The sequence below is a fragment of the Falco cherrug genome, chromosome 1 (genome assembly GCF_023634085.1).
Source record: "Falco cherrug isolate bFalChe1 chromosome 1, bFalChe1.pri, whole genome shotgun sequence".
NCBI classification, from domain to species: domain Eukaryota; kingdom Metazoa; phylum Chordata; class Aves; order Falconiformes; family Falconidae; genus Falco; species Falco cherrug.
The window spans coordinates 58,418,856-58,433,325 of NC_073697.1; the positions used below are offsets into that span (position 1 = coordinate 58,418,856).

Genomic DNA, 14,470 nt, shown 5'->3' on the forward strand with positions numbered 1-14,470 from the left:
GACATCTCCCTTTAGGCAAAGTGTCTGCTTAATACAAATTCAGTGGCATGTATCCATCTCCAGTTATAGTCGCATGCAGTTATGCGATTTGAGAGAAAAAAGGAGGATGTTCTGATGAAATAGCTCTGACTTGGTTCGGCTGAAGGATCCAGGATATTTTACAGAGACCACCAGGTTTTATTGACTGCACTAATTCTCCTTAATTAAACCCCTTGCACAAGACTGGTGTCTCCAACTTTGTGAATGTATCAATCAAAACAAAATGAGGTGTCCTGTGGTGATCAGACATCTCCATCTGAGACTTGGACCCACTAAAATGAGCTGAGCTGTACAAATTGTGCTGTTTGAACCCATTTTGAAGCCTCTGCAGCCTTCTTATCCTGTATCTGATTTTGAGGCTTGAGCTGGCTCTGCTGTATAATTATTTTTGAAGACTCTGGAAGCTTTTAGTCTTTTATCCAGGAACTTTATCTTTTCTGTCATCAGAAGCTGAGCACTTTCTTCAGGGGGGTCTAATTTTCTTCCATGTTGAAACAATCTTTTGGAGATTCTCCTTTCTCCTGAAACGCTGCCCATGTCCTCTGGAAGAGCATGACTGTTTTTCAAAGGTGCTGTTGACTTGCCAGTGTTCAAAGACCACCTCACTGGAATCAGTCTCAGGGTGTGCAGGACAGTTCTTAGGGCTGGGGAAGCCACCCCGCTCCTGTCTGGGTGAAGCTGCAGCACTGGGACAGGGGGAATGAGAGCACCCAAGCCCCAGCGCTGTGGCAGTGCCGTGGTTCATCATTTTCTGGTTGTAAATGGTCACCCTGCTCTGTACTTTGACTGGTATAACAATCCAGAAATGGTTGAGGATTTCTGGAGAAACGAAAGTGTTTCAAACCTGAGATGTGACCACGTATTGTGGACTCACTGTAGTGATAAGAACTGCAGTGAATTTCAGCAGGACTGGTGCACACATGCTTTATTTCTGCCCTGACTGCTTGAATGTGAGCACAATGTCTTTTACTGAGGCTCCATAGACTGTTCAAAGCCATTGCTTTCCTCAGTTCTGATGTTCTCTTTCACTAGTTCCCTTATTTTTGAGCTCTCCTTTTATATGGCTTAAGACAGCCGTAATCAGCTTGATGAACATGCTGAAAGAATTTATGCTGCAGTGAGTTTTGCTTTGTGGCTCAACTCTTGTGTGTCCTGAACTCACTTTTGTGCATCGCTAATAAGTAACTCGGTAACAGCTGCTCTGTGTGACTATCCGTGTATCTGCAGCACCTGTGTGTGTGGTTGAAGCCAGCTATATCTATGCTTTGATATTCTTGAATATTCTGCACTCATTATTTTCCTCATTAGGAGATTAGGGGACATAAATCTATGGTTATATTTGTATTTTTTTGTCACATCTTTATGAGGAAATAAATCCTCCCTGCACAGACTGGCGATAGATTTTTAAATATCCCTCTGTTCTTCATCCTAACATCATTTATCAGGTTGCATGTCATCTCAGAGTCTCTGTCATCACTAGATATTTTACTCTCTGAATGTTAATTTATGATTTGGATGTTATTTGAAGGATAATTTGTCAGATTAGTTTTAACTGTTCCTGTTCATATTGCATTGTGAGCTAGCATTCATATCAGTCTAATTTTCTGTGCCCAAATCCCACTGAAGTTTACCTGAGTACTTCCCTCCCTGAAGTCTCCTTGGCAAATCACTTTGATGACCCTTAGTCACTGTCTAAATAGGTTTAGTCAAGCTGAAACAGCATTAATTTTTTTTGAGAGCTTGAGGAGGGAAAAGTATATCGCAAGTTCTGCAGTAAGTTCTGTCCTGAAGTGATGGAAGAACTTTGTCCAATTATACGAATTGGCATCCGCATCTAGAAAAAAAATACAGACCTGTATCAAAGCCTATTGAATTTGATGGGTATCTTTCCATTTCCATTGCATTTTTGATCCGGTTGTGTCAGCCAGATGGGAATCTTTCAGTCCATTTCCCCAAGTATTTGTATTTTCTCTTTAGGCTTATAAGCCTATACAGTTCCTTAGGGAAATAAGGTCCTATCTGGTGTATTTTTGTTTGCAGAAAATAATTGAAAAACTTTGATTTCTTTATAGCTCTTCCTTGTGGACTGACCCTGTTGTGTGTCATCTGAAGGTCAACTTTCCCCAAAACAAATCCACCCAGTGACAAGTTTGGAGAAATAAACATATGTCAACACAATGAGATTTCTGTGAATTTTATTTAACCAAGAAAGTGAATTCCAAATGAATCAGAAACCTCCTTCCCAGCTTATTTCTTTAGACATCTGTGGTATTCCTAGAACGGCACTGGATGATAAAACATTTAACTTTCTTGCTTAAAGCCAGGTGAATGCACTTAAACCAGAGTAAAATCCATCCTGTTTGTAAGTGAACATATGGTCCATCCAGCAGACATGTCACACGTCCTTTCTGTGCAGCCCTAGGCTACTACCTCATTAGCTCTGACCGTGATTAGTGGAGAGCCTGTCAGTCCCATACTAATGCTGTCTCAGGGAAGATTTCTTATTGATAAAGGTGGAGGGCAATGCTGATGCGCTTTCTGGGGAGTGTTGCAAATGGTGCTGTGCTCAGTGTGGCTGATCAGGCAGTCGGGGAGCTACACAAGGAGGCAAATTACCCTGTGCTGTTGGAAGCAACACTTTGCTGCAGTACTAAAAGCAGTGGCTACCTTCTCTATCTGATATGGATGTGATGTTTTCTTTGTTTGTTTCAAGGAAAATGGGAAAAGTGCCATTGGGCAAGCGTGCCTAGCGTGTTTAGTATTCTAATAATACGCTAATTTAATTTTAATGTGAAACCTTCAGCTGTTTTCAATGATACTATTGGCCCCAGCCCAAAATCTCACAAAATTAAATGCAGAGAGAACAATTCAAGCTGCTGCACTTCCATTGCACAGCTTCAAGTATCCCGAAGGTCCTGAGAGCAGCAGGACTAATTCACTGATGCACAGTAAGGCTGGGAGCACCCTGGCAGTCCTGATATGGCCAGGGAAGAGCTGCATGGCTTCAGCTGTGTAATGAAATGTAAACGTGCATTTTGCTCTGGCTGGTGTTTTGGCGTAGAGAGATGGACCTAAATTTCTGCTGCATGCCATACTCTGGTTAATCCATGTTGGTCATGCCTATGTGAAATAAGTCTGAAGGTACAGAAATACTTTAGGGCATTTGGGTATGCTGCTTGTTTGCAAATGCACATAGGGTGAGTGCAACAGGGTTGTCTGTTCGTGATGGCCACTCATCTGGTGGGAACTCCCTCACCAGAGCAGGAAGGTCAGGGGCGCTTTACAACCCTCAAAACCAAGACTGTAAATCAAACAGCTTACTCTTTCCTTAGAGAGAAGAGTGACTCAGAGCCAAGTCCTCAGCTGCAGAAAGGCGGTAAGATCCATGTGCTTGCAGGAAAGTGATCACTGATGCCAACAAGGCTTCCTGGCACAAATGGCATGTGTCCAGCTCGGCTGGTGCCTCCAGCCACAGGGAGCAGCTTTGGTGAGTGCCATGAGCCCCAAAGTAACTGTCTTTGATCCCATATTGCTTTGAGTCAGAGATCTCACACCCACTCAATACTACAGAAAGTAGATGGCAAAGAGTAGCACCTGTCATCTGCTATGGGTACAAAAGAGGATTTAAATGCATGACGGTGAGAGACACTGTTTTGTAATTTTCTTTGTTCCTCTCAGCACATATCACAGTAAACAACATGAGTGCGGGGTTTATTCCTAAAATACTCTTTTCTGTGAAAATTGGTACATAATTGACCATGTCTGGCAGTTGGCCAACAACAAAGCCCACCTAGTTCCAGAGCTGAGGCCAGCTGAGCTCTGGACACAAGGGGTAGAAATAGTGAGCCAGAATACACGGCTGAATGACATAAGGATAAAATTTGCCTGGCTTTGGGCCTCAAGAAAAACATTTTAGGACCCAAGGGCCCAAATAACAAACAGACTTTCAGATACAGGTCTGCACGAGGACTTAAATCTTTAGAGTTAAACTAGAAGACATCCCTGACAACAAAAAAGATCAATGCTTATTCAGTGGATACTGGCAAAACATAAGGAATGGTTCCTCAGCTTGTATTGATTTTACTTCTTTCCCATTGGATATTGTGGCTACAGGTCTATGTGCCTTTACTTTATCATACATGCTCAATGTTCAATGTGCTTGGTTCTTGTCGTTGTCCTAGTCACTGTGTTGCCAGGAATTTCTATGTTTCTTTTGCGTGTTTTGCAGCTTGAGGAGCTTATACACATATGCGGGATTTAAGAGGGCTTTGTTAAAAATTTTAGATGTAGTTTAAACAAATGTCTTGGACACTAAAAAGTCTCAATAGCGTATTTTTTGAGCTCCAGGTGTTTCCTGGGGGAGGTGGTGAAGAGTAGAGCTGATGTAGATATTATGAGAAAAAAAATCAATAAAATCTTCTAATCACAGAATGTTAGAAGTCCAAAGCCATCTTCATTTGGAACATCCACAGTATCACTGGAAATTAATAAAAATAAACAATCAAAAATTAAATTACTAAATTCTTATTTTAGTATTATTTGTATACTATTTATAACATATTTATAAATTACTAAAGTACTAAATTCATTAAGCCATTTAAGCCATAATAATACAGTGGGTTTGCCTTATAAAATGGGTGCAGCTTCCTGCAGTAGAAGCTGAATATTTGAAATCTTTGAACTGAGAGAAGGGGCTTTCATTGTTTTCCTGCTGACTTTAGGCCCCCGCACCATGTTCGTGACAAAACTAAAGCTTTAGGGCAAGAATCTCAAAGTGTCCTACCGAAGGGTCAGTATTTCCCCTTCACAGCTCTGGGAAGCGGGGATGTGGAGGAGTTGAGTCACTTGGCCAAGATCTCAGAGGTCAATAGCATTGCTAGGAATAGAAATGAGATCTTCTGGTTCTACTCATTTTTATGGATTTCTATATTGCCGTTTTAGAAGGGGTTTAGCAATGTTTTCACTGCTTTTATAGCAGTGGAACGTGCTGAGAGAGCAGCCAAGACAACTTTATTCCACAGCACCTCTTAGCTGTGGTGCACCTGTGTTTAAGCCAATATAAAATCAAAAATAACAAAACCTAGCTTTTCAGTGCTTGATCTCAGATGCTTTAGTACTTTTTCATCTTTATGAGCCTTGAAGTGTCAGAGCTTGTGCACCCAAAGGGATAACTGAAAAGAGGTGGGCAAATGATGCAGAATGAAGTCCTATCACCTGCAGTAAGAGCTTTCACCAACTGAATTTCACAACTATGTTTTTACATTGAATGAATTATAGCACTGGTGAGTAGGATAACAGGAGCTAATCACAAGATACCGGGCTAAGAAAGCTATCCTGGGGCAAGGAGTTGAAAACAATGGTATATATCAGCCTTAAAGATTAAGGGTTACTAACATAATTTTTTTGTGTTAATCAGAGTTAGGTAGTGGAATCTGCCATGTTTACTTATGTGTGACAAGCTGTAGCTGAGCTGAAGACCCTAGAGCACTGTACAAAAGAATAATTGATATTTTTGCTTCAGAAAAAAACAAGTTGAAACCTGAACCCTTTGGGAATCCAACATGTGTTTTGAAAAGGGGCTGAAGAGGTTACCCCCCACCACTGTCCCCTGCAGGTTGGGATAGGAGAGGAAAACAGGAAGTTTTATTCATCTTACTTCCTCGAATTTTCCAAGTTACGGTCTCCAGCTGTTTCCATCAACCTTGTTTTTGGGGGGCGGGGGGGAGAAAGAAAAAAAAAAAAAAAGAAAAAAAAAGGACCTCTATAGAGTTCTTTAGCTTTCTTTAAAGTGGCTCTTTGTTGAAACCTGCATTGCATTTTTTTTAACAATTTCAGAGTAGTCTTCTTTCTTCTTTTCCCAAAACAAACATCTTTTACCCAGCTCCTCCTCAGCCTGAAAGAAAAGAAACAAAAGCAAAATGAAAAGAGTGGGCTGGGGGCAAAGGGAGAGGAATGGTGTCTACAGCAAGAAATGTGGCCACGCAATGTCAGACTTCGAGTGTTTGTCATAGGTGACAAGTGAAAACCAGCCAGCAGGAAAACAGCAAGGGTGCCTTCCACTTTGCCTAAAATCAACAGTATTTTACAGAATGTTCCCAGATAAAGACTGACAGCAGCACTTAGGTTTTAGGGCATTTGGGGCTGGTATTTATAAGCGGCATTCATCACATACTCTGTACCCCACTTGCAGGGCGAGTTCTCCCAAATATCTCCCTTCCCAGAAGTGTGTTAACCCACATGGACCGTAACATGTAGAAACTGGCTGCTTTCCTTCCTTGCCTCCTTTTGTATAGGAGCAGGGCCATAAACCCCTGCAAATGCTGGGGATCAATTAGCTGTCTCTGATGAGGCAGTTCAAATAGCTGTCACTGCCGTTCCTTCTTCTCTTTCTTTGCAGCTCGGGTGAGTGAGATTATTGGGTGTTTTTCATGGGTTGTCTGGAAGCAACTGTCTGAAATAGGGAGGGAAACTCTGTACAGGCGCATTTTGGTTTTGCAAGTCCAGCTCATGTTTCAGGACTGTGAGGTTGGAGGTAAAGCAGCAAATGATATTTAGAGGCAACTAATAGTCCAGTGTTAAGGCCAAATGATGAATACCCCTGGGTGAGAATTTTAATACAGTCTTTAGTGCTTTATCTTGTGCTTTGGTTTGTGTTTTTTTTTAATGCCTCCTGTTAGCATAACTATCATCAGTAAAGGGTGTTCAAACAATTGGAGGTATAATGCAAGGTTTTATACAACCAACTTTTATTCAAATTGGAGATAGACCTGTTCTTGTCTCCTGAAACATTTCCTGTTTTTCAGTCAGTTATAATTTTGTGAAACATTTGCCATTCCAATGTTAAGGGTCTGCTTTGGACTGATTTCTCCTGGAAATTTTTGGTAAAGTTGCTAGTTGTTGCTGTGAATGAAGTGATGGGAAAAAAATTCTTTTGTTGACTAAAGATTTTCTGAAGGAAAAGTGAGGAGTTTCAAATCAAAATCCACAACTGGAACTTGAGGGGAGGAACTATGACTGGCTGAGTAGCTGTAGATCTGCCAAGGGTACTAAATCTATACAAGGAGCAATGGGACTGCTTTAGGGAAAACATGAGGATAAGGACCCAACATAGCTGAGAGATTAAGAGGTTGGTGGAGAAATAAGCCAGGCAGTCAAGGTGCATGTCCCAGCTCCCTGGAAGTGATCTCTAATGCCTATCATCATTTTTTGTCATGCCATTAGCCAAGCAGCAGAGACCTGTGCAGCGCATTTAAAGGCCCTGTCTACCTCCTTGGTAGCCCCTGTGAATGGCAGCACAAAGGAATTTGCTCCTTCTTGAAAAAACAAGCAAAATACTTGCCAACTGAATAAAATATTAAAGCTGAAAACTTTGGTACTTCTTGTGTTTATGCAGGTTGTCTTCCATGACAAGGCTCATTCTGTAAGCAGTATAGAAAGTTCTGGGAACTGATCATGATTATACAGTTAAAGACACTATAAGGCCCCTTCCCACTTCATTGGTCCCAGAAATGGGAAGCAGTGTAGAGAGCAAAACAGAATTTGGTAGGAGAGAATATGCCAAGGGAGTGATGTTCTAGCCTGGAGAACTGGATACCATCTCTTTTTCTGTCATGCAGCTCCCATGTGTTGATAGCTGAGTCACTCGAGCCAATCTTTTCAGAAGCTGTCAATAATTTTATATTGCTTTTATTCTTGGTGCAGGACTTGTAGGCGTGCTTAACTTTCACAGCCGCAGCTGAAGTCAGTGGGAACTGTGCTCTGAACATAAAACAGTATTCCAAAAATCCGATTCGGGGAATTTAAAATGGTGTCCAAGATAGTTATGTCTGGTCTTACTCTTCCCGGGACCCACCAGCTTTCAGCGTGAAGGGATGCTGCCAAGCCCCCTCGCTTTGAAGTGAAAATGTGAGGAAGTTCACTGTGAAGCTCTCTGTTATGAGGGAGCTGTGCTCAAAGAAAACCCCATATGAAAATGATGGATACCGTCTTCAAACCAGGTTTTGAACAGCATGTAGAAAATAAGACAAGCATAAGTTACGCTGAACTGCAAGAAGAAAACAAAAGGCAGAATAGCTCGCTTATCTTGTTAGCACACCACCCTTTCTGTGCAGTGGGGGTACACTAAAGGCATGTATGTATGTGTCTTGCCATCTACAAATTCCACCAAATTCTCATCTCACTAGCTGTATTCCGTGGATGTTTAGTAGTGTGTAAGGTGTATAAAGAGGGAAATAGACACTTCCCCCTGTTTAGTCAGCTTCCTAAATAGGAAGAGAGCAGCTTTTCCACTTCCACTGCAAAAAAAATCAGTCTTTCATTATTACAGCAAGTGGGCTCAGCCCTTTTCCCAGTCTAACAGTGCCAGCATTTCCTTAGGACCCACTCTGACAAAAACAAGACAAGCACAAGATGAGAAAAAAGCCACTCAAAAAAAGCATCCACCAGTGCTCTGCTCTGCGTTGGGGCTTCCTGCCCCATTACCTGACTGTTTCACTAGCGTTGCTGAAACCTTCGTGAACTGCAGCTCTGCCAGTGTTGCAGCAATAGGCACGTCAGAAACATAACTGACTGACTGCTGAGCTGTGTGTGCTTTTTTAGGGGTAAAAAGAGCAATAGTTTCTCTTTCCTGGATGACTGGGTATAAACTTATGTGAGCTGGGTAAATATCCAAACAAAAACCCTGGGTCATAAGGATTTTTCCAGCTACGAAGAGAAATTGGTGTTTTCTGAAATGAGGTTTCTCTGATGCAATTCCATTTAATTGCAAATAAAGTACAAAGCCCTCTTTTTCCTCACACAGCAAGAATTGCAGAGGAGGCATGGCCTCTGTTTACAGCTCAAGTCTATTTTCCATTAAACACTTAGCATAAAAGCTCTTTTTCCCTTTTCTCTTAGCTTTTCTCAGAGGCACATTCCTGGCCCTTGTTATGTCTGTGTTGTTGGCTTTTTCCCTGCCACCATCTGTCTCTTCCTTTGATCTTTTTGTTTCTCTCTCATAGACACCCAACTGATCACAAAACAATGGCCAGTAAAACCCTTCCACCCATGTGTCTTGCAGGTGCCCTTGCTTTGGACAGTGACATGTGCCGTGGTTGGAAGGAAAGCTATGGTGGTTTCAGCTCTCAGGTCCCATGATAAACTTAACTGTTTCTTACAGCTGAGGGTTATAAAGGCAATGTTCACCCTGATTTAGAGAGATTTCCCCTCAAGTGCTAATGAAACTGTTGATGAGAAATTGGACTGTTTCTTAGCATTGAGAAACACAGAAAGCAGAGCACTGGAGGCTGTACCAGAGAACAAAGGTCCTTTCATCTTCTGGTTACAGTCTCTGTGCTTCATCTAGTTATAAACTTGATGTTCTTCCTCAAAGCTGTTGTGACTTAGAAGTTCGAAGAAATATACTTCATGCGTTTAAGCATTACCATACTCCTTTTCCGTTCATTGCAAAGTTGTATTTAATTGCCTAAGTATGAGTTGTCTGAGAAAATAATATCTAGGTGTAATATATCGTTTCTTATCAGCTCTGCTTCTCATACGTGGCTCCTATGAGTTTATGCAGTGAATTATGGAATCACAGAAGTTCAACTAGCTTGGAGGCATCACCGAGGTTAAGTAGATTGATACCCTGAATGAAATAAAGACACTTTATAAAGAAAAAAGAGGCAGGCCACTGTCATAGGAGATTCTCCCCTAAGTGAACAGAAGGCCCAGCACGCAGACCCGACCCTGCTGCGTCCCTGGGGCCCGGGTTACAGCTGTGAAGGGGAACCCCGGTACAGCCCTCAGATTACTGTCCGTGATCGGTTTTTCAGCTGGGCAGCGAAGAAGTTGCAACAAGAAGTCTGAGGGCAATCAAGAGAAACTGCAGAGCAACTGGTTAATGGATCAGGAGCACAAGCAGCGTTCCCCTCTGTCCTTCCAGTTGCAGGGAATGATGAGGGAAGAAACAGAAAGAGCCAGCTCCGAGCCTGGTGTCACCAGCAGAATTTTGGGGGTTTTGATCATGGGTGGGTTTACATGACACCAGGCCTGCTGGCAACAGACGGGGTACACCTGTCTCAGAGAGGGCAAAGGATCTTTGCACAGGCATTAGCAGGGCTCGTTGAAAGAGCTTTAAACTACATTTGAAGGGGGAAGAGGATAAAACCAGGCTTGCTAGAGATAAGCCTGGGGGCAGCACACCGATGGTTGAGAGATGGTGTCCTAGCGAGGCCCTTTGGTCTGCCATTTCAGTGGAGGCAGGGGATAGAGATCCATGAGTCAGCAAAGACACAAGGGTTATTGATGTGTTAGAAACCATGGAAGGGCCTGAGAATGGTCACGTAGGAATTAGGGCTTCTCCCTCCAAAAAGTGGCAGGATCAATAACCCAGCTGAAGCGCACCTACACCAATGCATGCAGCATGGGCGACAAACTGGAGGGGCTGGAACCCATTGTGCAGCAGGAAACCTATGATATAGTTGCCATCATGAAAACATGGTGGGATGACTCACACAACTGGAGTGCTGCAATGGATGGCCATAAACTCTTCACAAGGGACAGGCAAGGAACGAGAGGCAGTGGGGTAGCCCTGTATGTCAGGGAGTGGTTTGATGTCTAGAGCTTGATGATGGTGACAGTAGGGTTGAGTGTTTATGGGTAAGAATCAGGGGGGAAGGCCAACAAGGCAGATACCATGGTGGGAGTCTGTTGTAGACCACCCAACCAGGATGAAGCGAGAGATGAAGTATTCTGTAAGCATCTGGGAGAAGTCTCACAGTCACTAGTCCTTGTTCTTGTGAGGGACTTCAACTTACCAGATGTCTGCTGGAAATACAGTACACCAGAGAGGAAACAGTCTAGGAGGTTCCTGGAGTGTGTGGAAGATAACTTTCTGACACAGCTGGCAAGGTACCCCCAACTAGGGAAGGCGTCCCACTGGACCTGCTGTTTGTGAACAGAGAAGAACTTGTGGGTGATGTGATGGTTGGAGGCCATCTTGGGTATAGTGATCACAAAATGATGGAGTTTTTGATTCTCGGAGAAGTAAGAAGGGGGATCAGCAGAGCTGCTACCTTGGGTTTCCAGAGAGCAAACTTTGGCCTGTTTAGGAGCCTTGTTGACAAAGTCCCTTGGGAGGCAGTCCTGAAGGGCCAGGGGGTCCAGGAAAGCTGGACATTCTTCAAGAAAGCAGGCTGTCCCCATGTGCTGAAAGATGGGATGTCGGAGAGCAACACTGGCCTGGCTGAACAGCGAGCTTTGGCTGGAACTCAGGAAAAATGAAGAAGAGTTTGTGACCTTTGGAAGAAGGGGCAGGCAACTCAGGATGTTGTGAGGTTATGCAGGGAGAAAATTAAAAAGGTAAAAGCCCAGCTAGAACTTTATCTGGCTACTTCCGTAAAAGACAATAAAAAATGTTTCTATAAATACATTAGCAACAAAAGGAGGGCTAAAGAGAACCTCTATCCTTTATTGGATGCAGGGGGGAAACATAATGACAAAGGATGAAGGAAGGGCTGAGGTACTTAGTGATTTCTTTATCTCAGTCTTGAATAGCTGTTCTCCAGGTACCCAGCCCCCTGAGCTGAAAGACAGGGAGCAGAATGAAGCCCCCATAATCCAAGGGAAAATTGTCATTGACCTGCTAGCTCACTTTTACATACCCATACAAGTCTATGGGGCTGGATGGGATCCACCCAAAGGTACTGAGAGAGCTGGTGGAAGTGCTCACCGAGGCACTTCCAATCATTTGTCAGCAGTCCTGGCTAACTGGGGAGGTCCCCATTGACTGAAAGTTAGCAAATGTGATTCCCATCTATAGGAAGGGCCAGAAGGAGGATCTGGGGAACGTGCCAGGGTGGGTTATGGAGCAGATCATCTGGAGTGCCATCACACAGCATGTATAAGACAACCAGATGATCAGGCCCAGCCAGCATGGGTTTATGAAAAACAGGTACTGCCTGACTAACTTGTTCTCCTCCTATGAAAACGTGACCTGCTTAGTGGATGAGGGAAAGGCTGTGGATGTTGTCTACCTGGACTTTAGTAAAGCCTTTGACACCATTTCCCACAGCATTCCCCTAGAGAAAGCAGTTGCTCATGGCTTGCGTGGGTGTGTGCTTTGGTGGGTAAAAACTGGCTGGGTGGCTGAGCCCACGCACCAGCCCCCTGCAACACCACAGGCTTGGGGAAGAGTGGCTGGAAAGCTGCTCAGCAAAAAGGACCTGGCAGCGTTGGTTGGCAGAGAGCTGAGTATGAGCCAGCTGTGTACCTGGGTGGCCAAGAAGGCCAAGAACACCCCAGCTTGTACCAGAAATGGTGTGGCCAGCAGGACAAGGGCAGTGATCGTCCCCCTGTGCTCAGCACTGGTGAGGACCCACCTTGAATGCTGTGTTCAGTTTTGGGCCCTTTATGACAAGAAGGACATAGAGGTGCTGGAGCGTGTCCAGGGAAGGGCAACAAAGCTGGTGAAGGGTCTGGAGCACAAGTCCTATGAGGAGCGGCTGATGGAACTGGGGTTGTTTAGCCTGAAGAAAAAGAGGTTGAGGGGAAACTTGTGGCTCTCTACAGCTACCTGAAAGGAGGTTGTAGCTAGGTGGGTGTTAGTCTCTTCTTCCAAGTAAGAAGCAATAGGACAAAAGGAGACGGCTTCAAGTTGTGCCAGGGGAGGTTTATATTGGATATTAGGAAAAATTTCTTCACTGAAAGGGTTGTTAAGCATTGGAACAGGCTGCCCAGGGAAGTGGTTGAGTCACCATCCCTGGAGGTATTTAAAAGACATGTAGGTGTGGTGCTTAGGGACATGGTTTAGTGGTGGACTTGGCAGTGTTAGGTTTATGGTTGGACTCAATGACCTTAAATGTCCTTTCCAACCTAAATGATTCTATGATTCTAAAAAAAACCTCCAAGGTCGAGCCTGAACCTCCCACGGTGTAGCATGTCCCTCTGCTTACAGGATCTGCCACTATGAAGAGTTTGACTGTCATCTTTATAACTCCCCTTCAAGTAGTAGTGTGCTATTGTTAGATTCCCTTTTAGGTTTTTAGTTTCTCAGGCTAAACAAGCCAGCTTCTCTGACCTGTCCTAGTACAACCTGCAATCTTGGCCCCTGACCATCTTGGTTAGCCTTCTCTCCAGTTTTGCAGTATCTCCTTTGGACTGGGAGCCCCCAAACTGGACACAGTGACACAGTATAGCAAATGCAGCCTGACGAGTGCTGAGTAGGGAGAAGAATAATAATTTAGTCCCATCTCTTTGCCATAGTCTTCCTCATGCAGCCCAGTATTAGGTTTGCTTTACACTGTTGGTGCATATTCAGCATGATGCCCACCGTGGTGCCCAGGTGGTTTCCAGCAGGGCTGCTCCATAGCCACTTGGTTGGACAAGCGTTGACTTGTTGGACAGCCTGTGTTGCTGTGAAAGACTACCCTGACCCAGGTGCAGAACTTCTTGTTGAACTTGGTAGGCTTTCCTAATGCCCAAGTTTCTCAATGTGCTTCTGGACTGAAACTCTATTGTTCAAGATGTTAAATTTAGTATTTGTCTGGAAACTTGCTGTGGGTGGATTCAGTCTCATCACCAAGGCTGTTGAACAAGCCACTAAACAGTAACAGCCCCAGTGCTGACTTCAGGGGGACTCTGCTTATTCCCAGCTGCCAACCAGCCACCGTGCCACTGATCACTACGCCTTAAGCCTGGTTCCCAGCCCAACTAACAATCTATTTGCCAGTGACAGAAGCTTATTCAATAGTTAATTACTCTTCTCCTTGTTAATTCAAATAATACTTTAGTCACTGCACTATCTGTATCCATTCCAGTTGTGAATTAGGTAAAGTGACTGTTGTGTACAGGTAAATTTTGCAAAGTTCCTTGCTGGGGTAAGCAAGGAGTAACCTGCACATGGCACTGTTCTGTTAATTTTTAAAATACAATGTGAAATGGTCAGCTCATTCTAGCAACAGCCATGAGTGAAGCCAAGTAAAGAATGCAGGGAAATCTTGTCTAAAGCTTACTGCAGTCTTTTGTTGAAACATCCCTGAGTTTTAGAAGTTTTCTATAGTAAAATATAGCAAAATGTGAGATTGTTTTGAAGACAAGATATAGAAAAGGCATTCTGTTACAGCACTAAGACAAATCAGTAATCTGAAAAGATTTTTTTGTACATTCCATGTACAGAAAGCATATGACAATTACCAAAATTAATTCTTCAGAAAAGTCAGTCTGTTAATAATCAGATTTTTCTTTGGACAAGCCTAGCATCCAATACTTTCATCTGAGTAGATTTAGCTGATTCTTTCTTTCCATTTAATTTTGAAAGTTTCAGCAGGCTTAGGTTTCTTATTTGAGACCAAAGCCATCCTGGCATTCATTTGCTTATATAAGAATCTCATCTTTGATTGGAAAGAGCAAAACAAAATATAGAGATGTTAAAGGTTTCAAAGCATCTCTTTCA

General features: G+C 43.4%; 1 long non-coding RNA gene across 2 annotated transcripts in view; it reads left to right on the forward strand.

The window, feature by feature from the left end:
• The window catches only part of LOC114014253 (uncharacterized), a 49,628-nt gene that overhangs the window by 19,922 nt on the left and 15,236 nt on the right, over nucleotides 1-14,470 (forward strand). For both annotated transcript variants that reach the window (XR_003557674.2, XR_008730625.1), the window contains one exon: nucleotides 3,372-3,526. This is a non-coding gene — a long non-coding RNA (uncharacterized LOC114014253). The remainder of the gene's footprint in view (nucleotides 1-3,371; nucleotides 3,527-14,470) is intronic.